The sequence below is a fragment of the Ovis aries genome, chromosome 3 (assembly GCF_016772045.2).
Source record: "Ovis aries strain OAR_USU_Benz2616 breed Rambouillet chromosome 3, ARS-UI_Ramb_v3.0, whole genome shotgun sequence".
Lineage (NCBI taxonomy): Eukaryota > Metazoa > Chordata > Mammalia > Artiodactyla > Bovidae > Ovis > Ovis aries.
In genome coordinates, this window is record NC_056056.1 from 203,747,868 (window position 1) to 203,763,154 (window position 15,287).

At 44.4% G+C, this 15,287-nt stretch overlaps 1 protein-coding gene across 6 annotated transcripts in view; it reads right to left on the bottom strand.

The window, feature by feature from the left end:
- Nucleotides 1–15,287, bottom strand: part of ETV6 (ETS variant transcription factor 6) — a 289,292-nt gene that overhangs the window by 143,751 nt on the left and 130,254 nt on the right. The window lies entirely within an intron of this gene.

Consider the following 15,287-nt stretch of genomic DNA (forward strand, 5'->3'; position numbering starts at 1 on the left):
AAGACTGACTTTTAAATGTCATTAGAAGTCTAAATAGTCAGAGACAAGAAAAGAGGGAAAGAAAGGATGTCTCAAGATTTTAACACAACAAAGTTCACACATAGCAACCGCTCCCTAGGTTGGAGTGATTGACTCAGTTATCACACTACTTCACAAAGAACCAGAGTGAAATGTGGAGGGTGGTAACGCTTATTGATCATCGGCAACATATTGTTGACACACTAGTTTATTACTGTGAGCTGTGGACTATTAAAGCATTACTGGGAGCTAATCTCTACATTTTTAGAAACTGGAGTTCTTTCCTAGATGGCAACTCGAGGGCAATATCATCACAATAAGTCTCTAATGTGAAGACAAACAGACTTGACATTGGTCACCAGTTCAAGCCTGCCAGAATCGCTCTGGGTCCCACGCAAGTGCCCTGGCTCAACCAGGAAGGTGGAACCAAGCTGTTATTTATTTTTTATTCAGAGAAGTCAAAAAGATTTTCTTTCGGTAGTGGTGAAAAAGGCTACATTTGTGCGACACCTCCTATTTTAATTTCCCCTAAATCTTAAGGTTTCTGGCAGGTATGCTGTGGACTATCTGGTTGATAGTAGCTAGATGTGACTTCCCTGTTAGGATCCTCTAAAAGGGGTCCTGGAAGGGAGGGAGGCTGGGACTGACAGGCTCATGTTCAGGAGCTCAGGCTTCAAGCTGGGCCTGGACCACATAAGAACACAAAGTTCTCTGGTTTCTTTTTTGATGAGCGGAGGCAACTCCAGCTGGGTGAGGAGAGCAAAGGAGGCGGAGTTTGTGTTGCTCTGCGAACACAGAATTGAACCTAGGCCACTGCCTTGGCCCTTGGGGCCTTGATGGTCAGTGAAATGGTTAAGCAAGTGGTTGCTGAAGTGTTAGTGGCTCAGTTGTGTCTGACTCTTTGTGATTCCATGGATTGTTGCCTGCCAGGCTCCTCTGTCCATGGAATTCTCCAGGCAAGAATATGGGAGTGGGTGGCCATTCCCTTCTCCAGGGGATCTTCCTCAGGGATAGAACCTGGGTCTCCCTCATTGCGGGCAGATTCTTTACCATTGGCGCCACCAGTTAGACACTATCAATTGCCAACATTCAAGGCCTGGCAGTCAACTTAGGGATCTCAAGACCCAGCGAATTTAGTTCTTCCTCCCCACAGCCGCTCACTGATATTCTGCTGATCTGAAAAGCAAGGAGCATTAAATAGAAGCTATGTGGCATTGTTCAATCGCTCAGTTGCATCTGACTTTTTTGTGACCCCATGGACTGTAGCTCACTAGGCTCCTCTGTCCAGGGATTGGGATTCTCCAGACAAGGATACTGGAGTAGGCAGCCATTTCCTCCTCCAGGGGATCTTCCCAACCCAGGGATCTAATCCATGTCTCCTGCATTGGCAGGCAGATTCTTTTACCACTGAGCCACCAGGGAAGCCCCAAATAACAGCTACAACTCGAACTTATTAATTAGCAACTTCCTTTTTTAAAAAAAACTTTGAAAAGAAAGGATGTTGAATTTCATCCACCTGTCAATCACCTTGCTCCTTGTTCCACCTCTTCGGCTCCTGCAGCTCCTCCATTAATATGTTCTTCCTCCTAATGGATTCTCCCCTTGCGATGCTGCCAGGTAAGAAAAGCATCCAAGGAGTCATCCCACCCATGGGACTAGGATGCAGAGGAGTGCACACCAGCTCTTATTCTAAACCAGCCCTGCCTCCCTGCTCCTTGCATCCAAACAGAATAAATAATCATCCATCTCTTCCATTTCCCTCCTACTTATTCCACCAGAAGAGCAAAGGAGCCCATTAAAGTGTAGACTGGGTCAGAGGATTTCAACAGTGATTTTGCTTAGAAAATCCCATAGGCAGAGGAGTCTGGCAGGCTACAGTCCATGGAATTGCAGAGTCGGACACTATTGAGCATGCACACGTTTCAACAGTACTTTCTTTTTTTCTACCTTAAGACCAAATGGGGAATAATGAAGTAATGAAGAAAAGGATTAAAAAAAAAAAAAACAACAACAACAGACAGACACGATGGCAGCTAGAAGGCCAGTGAAACATCAACATGAGAGATTACATTTCTCTGCAGAAGTGACACCAGGTCTACCCTTAATATGAACTCAAAATGACATACACGTGGTATTTTGCTACATTTGCCAAAGAACAGCTTAGTACTGTCTTTTTATTATTAGATACTGTCAAAATTGTATGTTTGTCTCAGATTTTCTCTAGGATGTTATCTGTGTTTTAAATAGATGTGACTTTTTAAAAAATATTGTGGCCTTTATTGAAAAATTGTTTTGAAAGTCTATATTCTTGGGGGAAGAAAAGTGAGATTAACAATGAGAATGAGGAGGAGAAAGTCCAAAGCTATTTTCACAATAGTCAAGTAAAAATAATAATAAAATGGGCTTAAACAATAGAGCGCACATTAAAAGCTTACTTGTAGAGGAAAGTTAATAAAATCAAACAGGATCAAGACAAAAAAAAAGTTCTTTCTGTAGAGACTTAAAACACATCTTTGGATGGAAGTTTTTTAGATATTTATTTGTCTCTGATAATTACCATTTACTGGCACGGTGGGAGCTCAGTAATTACTGGTTTTGTTGAATCATTGTCCAAGTCTTTGCTCCCTCAGACCAAGTTCCTACCTTGCTCATCTTTGCATTCCTAGCACTGAGCATAGTGTTTGTTCAAATCAATGTTTCTTGAACAGAACCAGATTTTAATTTTCCTCCGAACAAGCCCAGAGAGCCACAAACAATATATCCCAAGAATTTCACAAGGAAAAGGAGGCAGTCTGTCATTGGGCATTGTTCTTAACTGCCTGAAACATAGTCAGCAGATCTCTGATCTATTTTTCAAGGTGTGACCAGAACTGGCCAATGAGGCTCTAGACCAGTTTGGCCCTGTGATGAACTCAAACAGGTTATCTTCCAGAGGCAGGGGGGCAGGGCTCTGCTTGCTTGGTTTACGCCCAGGTATATGATTTTCCACCACTGGAAAGCTGCAGGCTTTCCTGCTCTTTCAGGAGCATGCTGACTATGAGGTTCATTTTGTTTCGTTTCAGGTACCTGATACAGTTTTGACTCCACTTCTAGGCACTGAGGTCAATTTCATAACAATGGACAACACAGATGGGAGGCATGGAAGAACACAAGCTCAAGAGCACACAGATCTGCATTCAAATTCTGACTCTACCACCAACCAGTTTTGTATCCTGGAGCCAGTTACTAATGTTTCAAAGCCCTAGTTCCTGAGTCTATAAAATGAACATATTATCACCTACCTCTCAGGCTTGTTGGCAGAACAACAGGAATGAGATGATCTATTATAAAGCTCCAGTAACACACAGTACACACTCAATAAACATCAGCTCTTTTGACTCAAGGCTTAACGTGTCACCCTTTTACAACTGTCATCTTCTACATGGCACCTAGTTTTTCTAGCACTTTGGTTTTGTCAAATCAAAAATGAGTGCTGACCCCAATGCTCACTGCAGCACTGTTTACAAAACCCAAGACATGGAAGTAACCCAAGTGTCCCCTGATGGAGGAAAGGATAAAAAAAAAATGTGGTACATACATGCGATAGAATATTACTCAGTCACGAGAAAGAATGAAATAATGCCGTCTGTAGCAACATACATGGAATCTAGAGATTGTCATAATGAGTAAAGCAAGTCAGACAGAGAAGGAGAAACTTCCTACTACATCCCTTATGTGCAGAATCGGAAAAGAAATCATACAAATGAACTTATTTACAAAATAGAAATAGATTCCCAGACTTAGAGGACAAACCTATGATTGGCAGAGGGGAAGGATGTAGAGAAGGGATGGTTAGGGAGTTTGGAATGGGCATGGACATACCACTGTATTTAAAACGGATAACCAGCAAGGGCCTACTGTATAGCACAGGGGACTCTGCTCAATGTTATGTGGCAGCCTGGATGGCAGGAGAGTTTAGGGGAGAATGGATACATGTGTGCGTGTGGCTGAGTTCCTTTGTGGTCCACCTGAAACCATCACAACATTGTGAATTGGCTATACTCCCAAAAGAAAATAAAAAGTTTAAAAAAAATGTACTGAAAGGACTGTTTTGAGGCAAAATCAGTAATAGTCCTTCACTCATACAAATGTAAGATGAGAGGAAGAATAACGTGGCAGCCCTAAAATGAATACACATCAGCACATAATAAAACCTAATTGGCAGGATCGGTCAGCATCACACCCTCTATCGTGGAAGCCTCTTTGGACAAGGATATCCACAATGGGAACGGCTTATACAAACAGCCATTTGAAAACAAGCCGAGTATCCCCCAGAGCAGCTGGGAGAAGGTAAACCAAAATCCTGGGACAAGTTCTCTTGAGGAAACAGCCACCTTCAACCCACAACCCTAGTCATTTTCAAGTCAGTATTCACTCAGAAACACTGCCCCCCCCACCTATATACACACAAATGGATCGCTATTGCTGACATATCTGGCAAGCTGCAGGTTTTTTTTTGTTTGTTTGTTTACATCATATGCACTAATTATCTAGCTTCTTGAGCAAGTTTCTTCATCAGTTATACATGGAGTATTTCTTCCTTCCTCTTCAGAATAAATCCTATCAGCAAAAGGCAGAGGCCTCTTAAAATTGATCAGACAATGTCAGAGCAGAACAGAACTTACTAAAGCCATAGAGTTTGGGTTCCTCTAAGTTTAGAGATAAGCAACGGGGGCTCATAAAGGTTGAACAGCTCACCCTGAGCCACCGAGTATTGGGTGGCAGCCAGGATTGAACCCTGACCTCCTGATCCCAAGTTCAAGATTCTTTCTGCTACACCACATGACCTCTCTAAACTTCACACTTTGTTGACTCCTCCCCACAGAGCCCAAGCATGCTGCACACACAGAACACCTCTAATAAACATCTGGCAAACTGACCTACAAATTCTACAGTTCTGCTGTTTCAACCCAATATTGTATTTCAACCCCTGAAGATCCCAATAGTGACTAAAGAGTAAGTGCTATCAATATTTGGGCGAGGCTTCAGATAAAAGTATGAAGTGTTTCTGAAATCATAATTCCTCATTTCTTCACAACAGGCTTCCTTGGTGGCTCAGGTGGTAAAGAATCTGCCTGCAATGTGGGAGACCGGGGTTTGATCCCCAGGTCGGGAAGATACCCTGGAGAAAGGCATGGCAACCCACTCCAGTATTGTTGTCTGGAGAATTCCATGGACAGAGGAGCCTGGTGGGTGGGCTACAGTCCAGTCTATGGGGTCACCAAGAGTCGGACACAACTGAGCGACTAATTCAATTTCTTCACAAGGTGAAACAGGTGTTGCTGTACCCACTTCAGAGATAAGGAAACTGAGGCCAGGAAGTTAAATGGACTCATCCCAACTGCTAGTTGTCTCTTGTTAGAGCTGGTGCTAGATATCTAATTCCAAAATCTGCACCTTTTCTACTTCATTAAAGTGAAGAAGCAAAGTAAAGTCACTCAGTTGTGTCTGACTCTTTGCAACCCCGTGGACTGCAGCCTACCAGGCTCCTCCCTCCATGGGATTCTCCAGGCAATACTGGAGGGGGTTGCCATTTCCTTCTCCAGGGGATCTTCCCGACCCAGGGATTAAACCCGGGTCTCCCGCATTGCAAGCAGACACTTTAACCTCTGAGCCACCAATTAATAATGACTTCAGATAGTACTGCCATTGTTCCTTTTCCCAGTCTGCTCTACCAAAGCAGCAGCTTAATTCATAAGGCATATTCAAGTCAATTAAAAAAAGTGCTGGCTGACTACATAAAGTTACATGTAAACATACATACAGAGACATAAAATTATATAATTTAACTACATAAAATTATAAGTTCAGGTTATAAGAACATCATCTGCCCAACACAGACCCTAATTTTCTTCAGCAAACCAGACTTGAGACCCAGCTCCAAGGACCAGAAGAGCACTTACATTTACTGCCTACAAGACTGTAAAGGCCAGCCTGAGGAAATGGTCTTTTATTTTTTTTTTTTAAACCCCATGGTTGAAGACACTTTCAATTATCGCTTTATGTCAAAGCAGGAAGGAAAGGGGTCATTTCTTGGCAGCCTGGGGCTCTCACAGAACCTATAAGGCCTCCGTGTTGGTCAGGATTGGGTGAAGCCACAAAGAAAGGCGGCTAGCGATGCTCCCAGCCTCCCGGCTGGCTGCTCAGAGCCTGTTAAAGATAGAGACTAATGGCGGGGGTGGGAGGAAGGGAGATGCTGAGGGCTGTGAGGGAAGGTGTGGGGGGACGGATATAATCCAGCATACAGAAACCTGTCAGGATGGGATTTATTTTTGTTCTGTGAGGGAGTATAATAGGGCTTTGCCTGCGCTCTCAATAGCTGTTTTGAAGTGAACCCGGCTGGTATGTCTTTAATTTGTCATTTCATTATGAAACTGTTTCCCTTCCAAGAAGCCTTCAAGTCAGGAAGCTCTGTCTGCCCACACAGGAAATTCCTTTGCTTCAACTTCCCCAAAAAGGAAATTTCCCTCAGAAGTGAGCCCAGCATATGCCTTTGAGCAGAGCTGCGTCAAGAAATTTTGGCAGCTGAGTCCTGAAAACACCCCTGGCTGGCTGGCGGCGGCTGGGCTGCTGGAATCAACAGTGTGGCTCTCCCTCAGGGGGTGGGGACCCCACTGAAATGAACCCTGGCACCCCATCTTCCTCCTTCTCCTGAGCCCTGTAACCCCACCACACTGTGTCACACCCAGAGCTTTAATTCTCCCAGAGGGAATCGTGGCTGTGACTTTCATCAAGAAATAGGCATCTCTGATTATTTTTCACCATAAGCTTTACTGAATTATTTAATTTTTTAAACTCTGCACATGCACAATGTTGATTTAAATTCATGGAAGGGGCTAATCTGAAAAGGAACGGAGTTTGCACTGTTTGCACAGGATTATTTAAAGTAGAATTTGATGTACTATGTATTTAATCCGCTTCTTCCAAAAAGCGCAAACTCCAAAAAAAAAAAAAGCATCTATGAAGATGTACCTACTTCACACAACAGACTTCAACACAAAGCACCCATTCTTGTCCTCATGCCCACACACACTTTAGACTCCTGGTAGAAAGATGGCAGTATTTCAAACCAAGAGGGTACACAAAAATAAAATAGCCAATTATAGTTCCTAAAGCACGTATATTGACAAGTCACCTTTTATCAAGGGTGATAGGTTTTTTTTTTCTTTCCTACACAAATTTTCCTGGTGGGGACTTAAAGTAAAACACGGAAGGGGAGAAAAGATCCCAAACCACAGCTTTATAAAAATTAATCTCTCAGACATACTGTGAATGACTCAGTGGGTAAGCACCCAGAGCAGCTGGGCTGAAGTGAAGAATAATATATAATATTTTATGAAGCTTCTTAGTACAGAGGCATTAGCAGAAAACTGCCAGACTCACAGTTAAGTTTTTAATTTTCCATTTCAAATTATTTCATTCAAAGAAAAAAGTTGTGAAAAGGAAAATGACACAGAGACCTAAAGGACAAAACGAGGGAGTGATAATGAACTTCAAGCTGTATCACAAGAGACAGGACAAAGAGAGACAGAGGAGAACTAAGGCAATCCTGGATTTTCACTCTGTACTTAAGACTGAACTTGAACGGCAGAGTCATAGGATCTGACCTGGTTATGCTACTCATGTGCCAGGAATCGGGAAGGGGTATTATTTACCAGGAAGCAGAGAGATATTTAAGGGGCTAGCAAGACTCCTATAGCCCACTGAAATCTGAATATATTAACCCTGAGGTTTGAGGTTGTGGTGGATGTTTTCTGAGGAGTGAATTTACGATTCAGGTTTAGTGAGTTATTCTGTTTTTCTAAAATTTATGAGGTTTTAACCACAGTTGGATCACAGAGGGGGATCCAACACGATTTCTCAAGTTCTTTAAGAGAATGGTCTAGGGACTCAGTCTTTGGCTCAGACTGAGAGGAGAGGTGTAACGAGGAGGGTCTGACCCGCTCGGCCAGCTACCGGCTCTGTAGCTTCGGCCAAGTTCCATAACCTCTTTAAACCTGACCTTTCATCAGTAAAGTGAGGGCAATAAAACTCAGTTCATAGGTCTGTTGTGAGGATTAAATAATATAATACATGTGAAAAGTGCCTACTGTAAGCACTCAATAAATGAAGTTACTGCTCCATATGGAACACTCTGAAGACTCTTTCTCCCAAAGCCACAGGCCCACTCCTCATAGAAGCCACCCAGCTCGGCCAGTTGCTTCAGTTTCCACACAAGCCAAGGTGTTCCTGGCCCCTTCAACTTGAGCCTTGGATTAACAGCTCCCTTATATGTATGCAATCAACGATTTAGTCATCCCAGAGTAGAGACACTCTGCTAAGAATGGTTGAAAGGCTTAAGGATTTAGACTTACACCTCCAAGTTCACTACTCCTCTCAAGAAAATGCAGATGACTTACACCTTCTCACACTGACAGTGAGCTAGAGAGGTCCAGCATTGTTCAGCTAATAAAGATTCAGGCAACGTCTTGAGACCAACAGCTAGACACAAGAAACATCAGATGATTCATCTTGGTCTCACAGATCCAGGTTCACAACGTTTTGCCTAAATCTAGGGGTCTGGATTTTCCATCTAATCTTATTTAGTCTGCTCCATGGGGAAAGCCAGCCCCCAGCAAAATCACGGGGTTTACTTCCAACTCAGATCCCTCACTTGATCTTCTGTGCTGACTATGGATCTGACCAAGGACCGTCTAATTTAAAAGATTCAAGAGATTCGTTAAACTAATTTTCATTAAGACATCAAGGATGTCAAGTATTAACTACCTCGATCCAACGTATCATCTGCTATCACAATTATTCACTTTTAAAACTGGAGCTAGGTTGGGACTCCCCTGTGTCCACTGGTTAGGAATCCACCTTGCAGTGCAGGGGACTTGAGTTTGATCCCTGATCAGGGAACTAAGATCCCACATGCCAGGGAACAACTAAGCCCATGGTCCACAGCTAGAGAGTCCATGTGCCACAATGAAAGATCTCACATGATACAACTGAGACCCACCGTAGCCAAATAAATTAAAAAAAAAAAAAAAAAAAAAAGTAGAGCTAGGTGGAAAAAATGCTTGATCCAAAGGAATATACCTTAGAAGAATTACAGGTACCACAGGAGTTCATCTTGGGAGATATTCAAGTTTGAGGCACTCTCATCCCACTGCAGCTGGTGATCACACTTTCTAAAGCATAACATGGGCCCTGTTCACAGACAATGATAAGCCCTCAGTTCTAGAATCAGAGTAGGGCTGTCTGGACAATACAAGTGCAGAAGGCAGCCTCTTTCTGAATCTCAATACTCCTTCAGCAAACAAAGGAGCAGCAGATGAGAGATGGCTACCCAGCTGAATGTACAATGCCAAGGCGACAATGCCCAGTTGTACTTGTTCAACTTCATTCCCTGGATCACTTTGAGTGGTAGAAGTCATCACAGAAGCTCCAAGAAGCAGATGTCTGGAGTATTAGCTTTGAGACAGTTCCCAACCAAACTCCCCCATCCCTTGGTGCATGCACGTTAAGTCGCTTCAGTCATGTCGAGCTCTTTGTAACTCAATGGACTGTAGCCCTCCAGGCTCCTCTGTCCATGAGATTCTCCAGGCAAGAATACTGGAGCTGGTTGCCTTGGTCTCCAGGGGATCTTCCCAACCCAGGGATCGAACCTGTGTCTCTTATGTCTCCTGCATTGGCGGGCAAGTTCTTTACCACCAGTGCCACCTGGGAAGCCCCCCACCCTCCGCTATACACATTCAAACACACATGCACACTCATTTGGACTTATCTGAAGTGAAATTCTTCTTTGCTAAGGAATCAAAAGATAAAAAAATTATTTTATAAAGGTCAAGCACATTTCACACCTGTTCAGATTTCTGTGGGTCTCTGAAGTTCCTCTCCACCATCAGAGAACACGAGGAAAGAGTAACCCATGACTCTCAAGTGGGGTATCTCTCTCTCAGGGAATTTCGAGTTTCATGTTCCTAAAAGTAAACCCCAAATATCTGGGTGAACCGTTGAATCACAGCCAGACTGTAAGATCAGCAAGTGGCCCACACCACACGGGGCGGAACTGCAAACAGGGGAACATAAGCTTGCTGCCTGTCCGGGTGGGGATTTCGCGAGCCAACCTCACGGCCACTTCACAGGAGAAGTGAAAAGAGTAAGTGCGAGAGTTCAGAGCTGTGAGAACAGCGCTGTGTAAGGAATCAGAGTGAAAAAAGAAAGAGAAGCAATTTCTCCCCCTTCCCCTTGGTTGTCATCTACCAGGAAAATACGCCCAAGACAGATGAACCCTCCAGCTTGTCATCAGAATAACAGGTTTGCGAACCTGCCTGGCCACACAGTTGCTTCCTCAAGTCAGGCTCGTGAGGAGAAAGAGTCGTTTCATGTCCCCAAGAGGGTTGGCACCAGATCATCGGCTCATATTTGTTTCCCTGCAAGGAGCTCTCAATGTTGGTGACTTGAGAGCTACTGAAGGAAGCAAAATAAAACCCTTCGTCAGCTTTGTTCACAAATCAGCGCCGCTGATTCTCTTCTCCCTCATCCTACACCCCCTTTCAAAGCCTGTGGCAATGAGCAGAGGATTCGAGTAACTGGTACAGGGGCTCCATTTAGAAATAGTTTCTTGAGTGTGAGCTTTCATACTCAGGGGACGGTCTAAGGGTGGATTCTCTCTGTTGGGCTGTGTGAACAGAAATACACATTAAAGGTCAGCATGAAAGCTTGCACTGGAGAAGCTGAAAGCCTCCATTCCCTGGCCATCTGGGCTTCCCCCCTCCCACTATTAATGCGGAATTAATTGTGCCTGTGCTATGGGACCAGCGAAAGAGGGGGGCGTGGCCAGTCTGGAAAGCCTGAAACCCAACGGACACCACGGAGAGAGGGAGCACAGTGAGCCCATCATTTGTACAGGTTACAGGAAAGGCAGACGTGCCTCTAGCTGCTGAGGGGATTCCCACAAATCACGCACTTGGGGTCAAGGAGGTAGTTACCAGAAGTCACACCTGTGCGTAATGCACTGGGCCAAGAGCCAGGCTTACAGGCCAGAACGGTGTGGGGGCTTGGAGGAAAGGGGAGTGGGCCTGTAGTTCTACTCTGAGGTCCTGGGAACCGAGGGAAGATGCAATTGGCTAAGGCAGCCTTCAGGAGACCTGCAAAGCCCATGAGCTGGCTCGGGTTCCCAACCCACAAAAGCATCAACTGATCTCAGCATGGGCAGCGTGGGGAAGCACCCTTCAGCGTCGGGGAGTTGAATTTCCAAATTTCTTTGCAGGAGAACATCCTCACAAAACCATCACAGCCAAAGCCGAACACAATTTCCTGCGTCATTAAAATACCACCATCTGCACTAAAATGTGATGTTGAGCACATGAAATCAAGTGAATAATCATGAGTATTTTATAGATAATGCGCCACTGCTGATACGCCTTGTATTCCTCTTCTGGAATTAAGGAACAAAAAAAAAAGTGGCTAAGCTGGGAAGAACCCAGGGACATCATATAGTCAGGGTGAGGAAATGATGGCCCTGGGAGGAAGAGTGAAGTGTTAGAGACGACCCCGCCTACTACTGACCACACTGGGCCAACACTGGGCGGGCTGACCCCTGTGTTAAGGGCGTCCACTGCTCTGTGACTCTGCAATAGAGCTTCCTGGAATGCAGGTCATGAGGGTAAAACCCAAGACATCACCAGGTCAGACAACTTTTCTGAAGAAGCGCGTGAGGTTAACGAAAAGCATTAAGAAGTGAAATGTTTTCATTTGTAAAGCCATCAGCATTTCTACTGTTGAATAATAATCTGCGAGGCAGATTATCACTTTTAAAAAGATGGAAAATTGTGAACAACAGGAACCTCTTTTCACTTCATTTTGTTTTTAACACTCCAGCCTTTACCGACACCTGAAAATAAGTTACAGATACCAGTCTACAAAGAGGCTTGAATTTGAAAGTTTATCTTCTTCTAAGTTCAAAAGATGATTTAGTGTCTGTCTCTGATTTTATCCCTTTGGCATTTTTTTGTTGGCCATTTATATAAGTTTTGCCTAAATTAGAAAAAAAAAAATCAACCTGCAAATCTGGATTTTCTCTTTTTAACCAACAGCTAGAGGGAAATGATTTTCAACACTTCCCAGTACTTTTATGAAGCAACATGGTGAAGTGAATACAAGCCTGGGTTTTGGAATTAGATCTGGATTCAAATTGCGGCTCCTCCGCTTTCTCTGGGTGAACTCTAGCAAGTGATGCACCACTCAGACACAAACTAGACAAAACATCTACCATGCAGTATTAGTGATTATTCAGAATAATACACATAAAGTTTCTGGCACTGAGAAAGTGGTCAGTAAGCAGTAGTGACAATGACTGCTCATTCCACACTCTATTGCAACAGATTCCCTAAGGTGGGATCTCATACACAGTCGACCTCAGAACGGCCCCTAGGAAAACCAACGCATTTGTAAACTGTAAGGTGGGGGGGTGATGACAAAAAAAGAAACTGATTTGCAAAGGTAAGCCACTCTTGGAAAACAAATGGATAAAGCCTAACCCTGTTACTTCTAAAGCGGAGCTACAGGGACTTCCCTGGTGGTCCAGCGGTTAAGAATCCCCCTCCCAATGCAGGGGACGCAGGTTCGATCTCTGGTCAGGGAACTAAGATGCCACAGGCCAAGGGGCCACTGAAAAGCCCAAGTGCCACAACTACTGAGCCCACATGCCCCAGAGAGAGCACACAACTAGAGAAGCCCCGGTGACAGGATAAAGATCCTGAGTGCCACAACCAAGACCCAACATAGCCAAATAAATAAACAAACAAATGAAATAAAGTAGAGCTACATAAATACCCGATAGCCCGCTAATATTTTTTAAGAGCATGCTGTTTGCCGACACTTACCTAGGTATCTTTTTTTAAAAAAAATGACTGTTATCTATCCCCTTGCAAACCTTCCCCTTCTTGTTTGAAGTGAACCATTTTAGTGAAAGCTCCCACTCCAGCTCAGAGAACCCAGCCCCAGCAAAAACTGATCAAACAACATGTTCTCTGCACAGCCCTGCATGGGTGAGGATTTTCCTCGCAGGCATCCTATCTGTACCCACCACATACCCAGAGCTCTTCATCCAGGATCCAAAAATGTGGTCTGCATTTCTAGGACTGAAATCTTAGTGCGCCATTTGAGACTATTTTTATGCATGATCTTGAAAGGACTGAAGCTGAGGCTCCAATACTGTGACCAGCTGATGCAAAGAGCCGACTCACTGGAAAAGATTCTGATGCTGGGAAAGACTGAAGGCAAAAGGAGAAGGGGCGGCAGAGGATGAGATGGTTGGATGGCATCACCAACTCAATGGACATGAACTTGAGCAAACGCCAGGATATAGTGAAGAACAGGAAAGTCTGATGTGCTACAGTCCATAGGGTCGCAAACAGTCAGACACAACTTAGCGACTGAACAACAAGTCTTCATGATCTAGAGGAGACAAAGACTAATTTCAGAAGAATGGGGTTCAGTCCAGCTACCCAAGATGGGAGCAGTAAATATTTTGGGGCGGTGACTAATTATTCTTGGGAATTTACCATCAGCATATGGTCCAGGACAGGGATTGCTTAAATCTCTCAAATCCTACCCTATCTTCCTTCAGAAGAGACCAGAAAAATCAGCCCCCTGTCCCCCAAAAAACACGCATGGATGCTTCAGGTTATCAAACCAGAATCCTCTGATGGTAACGCGTGAAATCAGCAACACTCAATGGTCCTTGGTAACAATGACCTCTGAAAATACATAAAGATAAACCACACACAGTCATGTCAGGAACTCCAAGCGGGGGCTTACCTAGTGGCTCAGTAGTCAAGAATCTGCCTGCCAATGCAGGAGACACAGATTTGATCCCTGGTGTGAGAAGATACCGAAGCCTGTGCCCCTAGAGCCCATGCTCTGCAAAGAGAGAAGCCACCGCGATGAGAAGCCTGTGCACCACAACAAAGACCCAGCACAGCCAGAAACTAAGAAAGAAAGAAGCTCCAAGAGTCTGAGCCACTGTGAACTCAGGCATGAAGCAAATGGGGAAAAAAAGTACCTGTTGCTTGATGATGGAAACTTGCTCACATCTGTACAGACTCGGCCCAATCAATATGCTTTGTGATAACATAGAGGAGGCGGGGAGGAACCTAGGCCGAGCGCATCTGAGCCAACGTGACGTTGCATATTTATCAGACCAGCCGGCAAGTGTTAGGTAGACAGATGTGAGGATGATGGACAGGGAGCCCTCAAACTGCAGAACCCCTGAAAACACCAAGAGAAAGATCACAGTGGTACCGATAGCGGGGAATATCCAAGGGGAGCTGGGAGAAGGGACGCAGAAGAAATGGAAATAACATTTCTTATTTCCTGTTGTTCAAGTCTATTCATAGAATAGACTGGTTCCCATCGGCTTTGCTTTTTAGACGGCTCTCTCGCTTAATCTGTCATAAACGTTCAACACTGGGTGTAGAATGGAGCCAGGTATCTCTGTCTCTCTCTCATGGTAAACAACCCACAGCACCAGGTAAGGACAATCCACAGCCAGAGGCTTCTGATGTCTACTTCAAAATTTCAAGGTAAGTGAAAGCCTTTCCCCCATTCCTTGCAGGACCAGAGCCACTGTGTTGGAGCATTTGCCAGAGGAACTGCCTTAAATGTACACGGAGCGCATGGCATGAAATGCGAAGCAAAAGAAAAGGTCAATAGACCTCTGGTTATATATTTTTTTTTCTGTTTTTTAAAAAAAGACATCTATAAATAGCTGCATTTATTGAAGTTGCTTCCTTATCAGGAAGCATGGAGCTAGGAATTAATGTCTGCCTGCATCGGAAATTCTTGCAGACAGCAAACCCAAAAAGGAAATTTCCCTTCCAAAAGCATCCTGGCTGTTCTGTTGTGGCCTGTTTTTTCTCTTCAAGCTCTTTGAAGTAGCTACCCAGGACCCCATGAGGCTGGAAAAGCAGAAAGCCTTCAAGCATTTTAAACTAGAACGTGAAGGCCCCCAAAGAAGGCTTGCGGGAAACACAACAGAAAATGCTGGTGGCTGGTCATCGTTGTTAGAAGTCATGACTACTTTGTTGAGATACTGAGAAGGAAATCCTTCTCTGTGTCCTTGCCTCAACTCTGCCAGTGACGTCACAGCACACCACAGGCATCTGGGGAGCCCTGACATTTGGCTGAGGACACGGAGGATCTGCTGGGTCTGGGGAGGAGGGTGAGGAAGGTCAAAGATG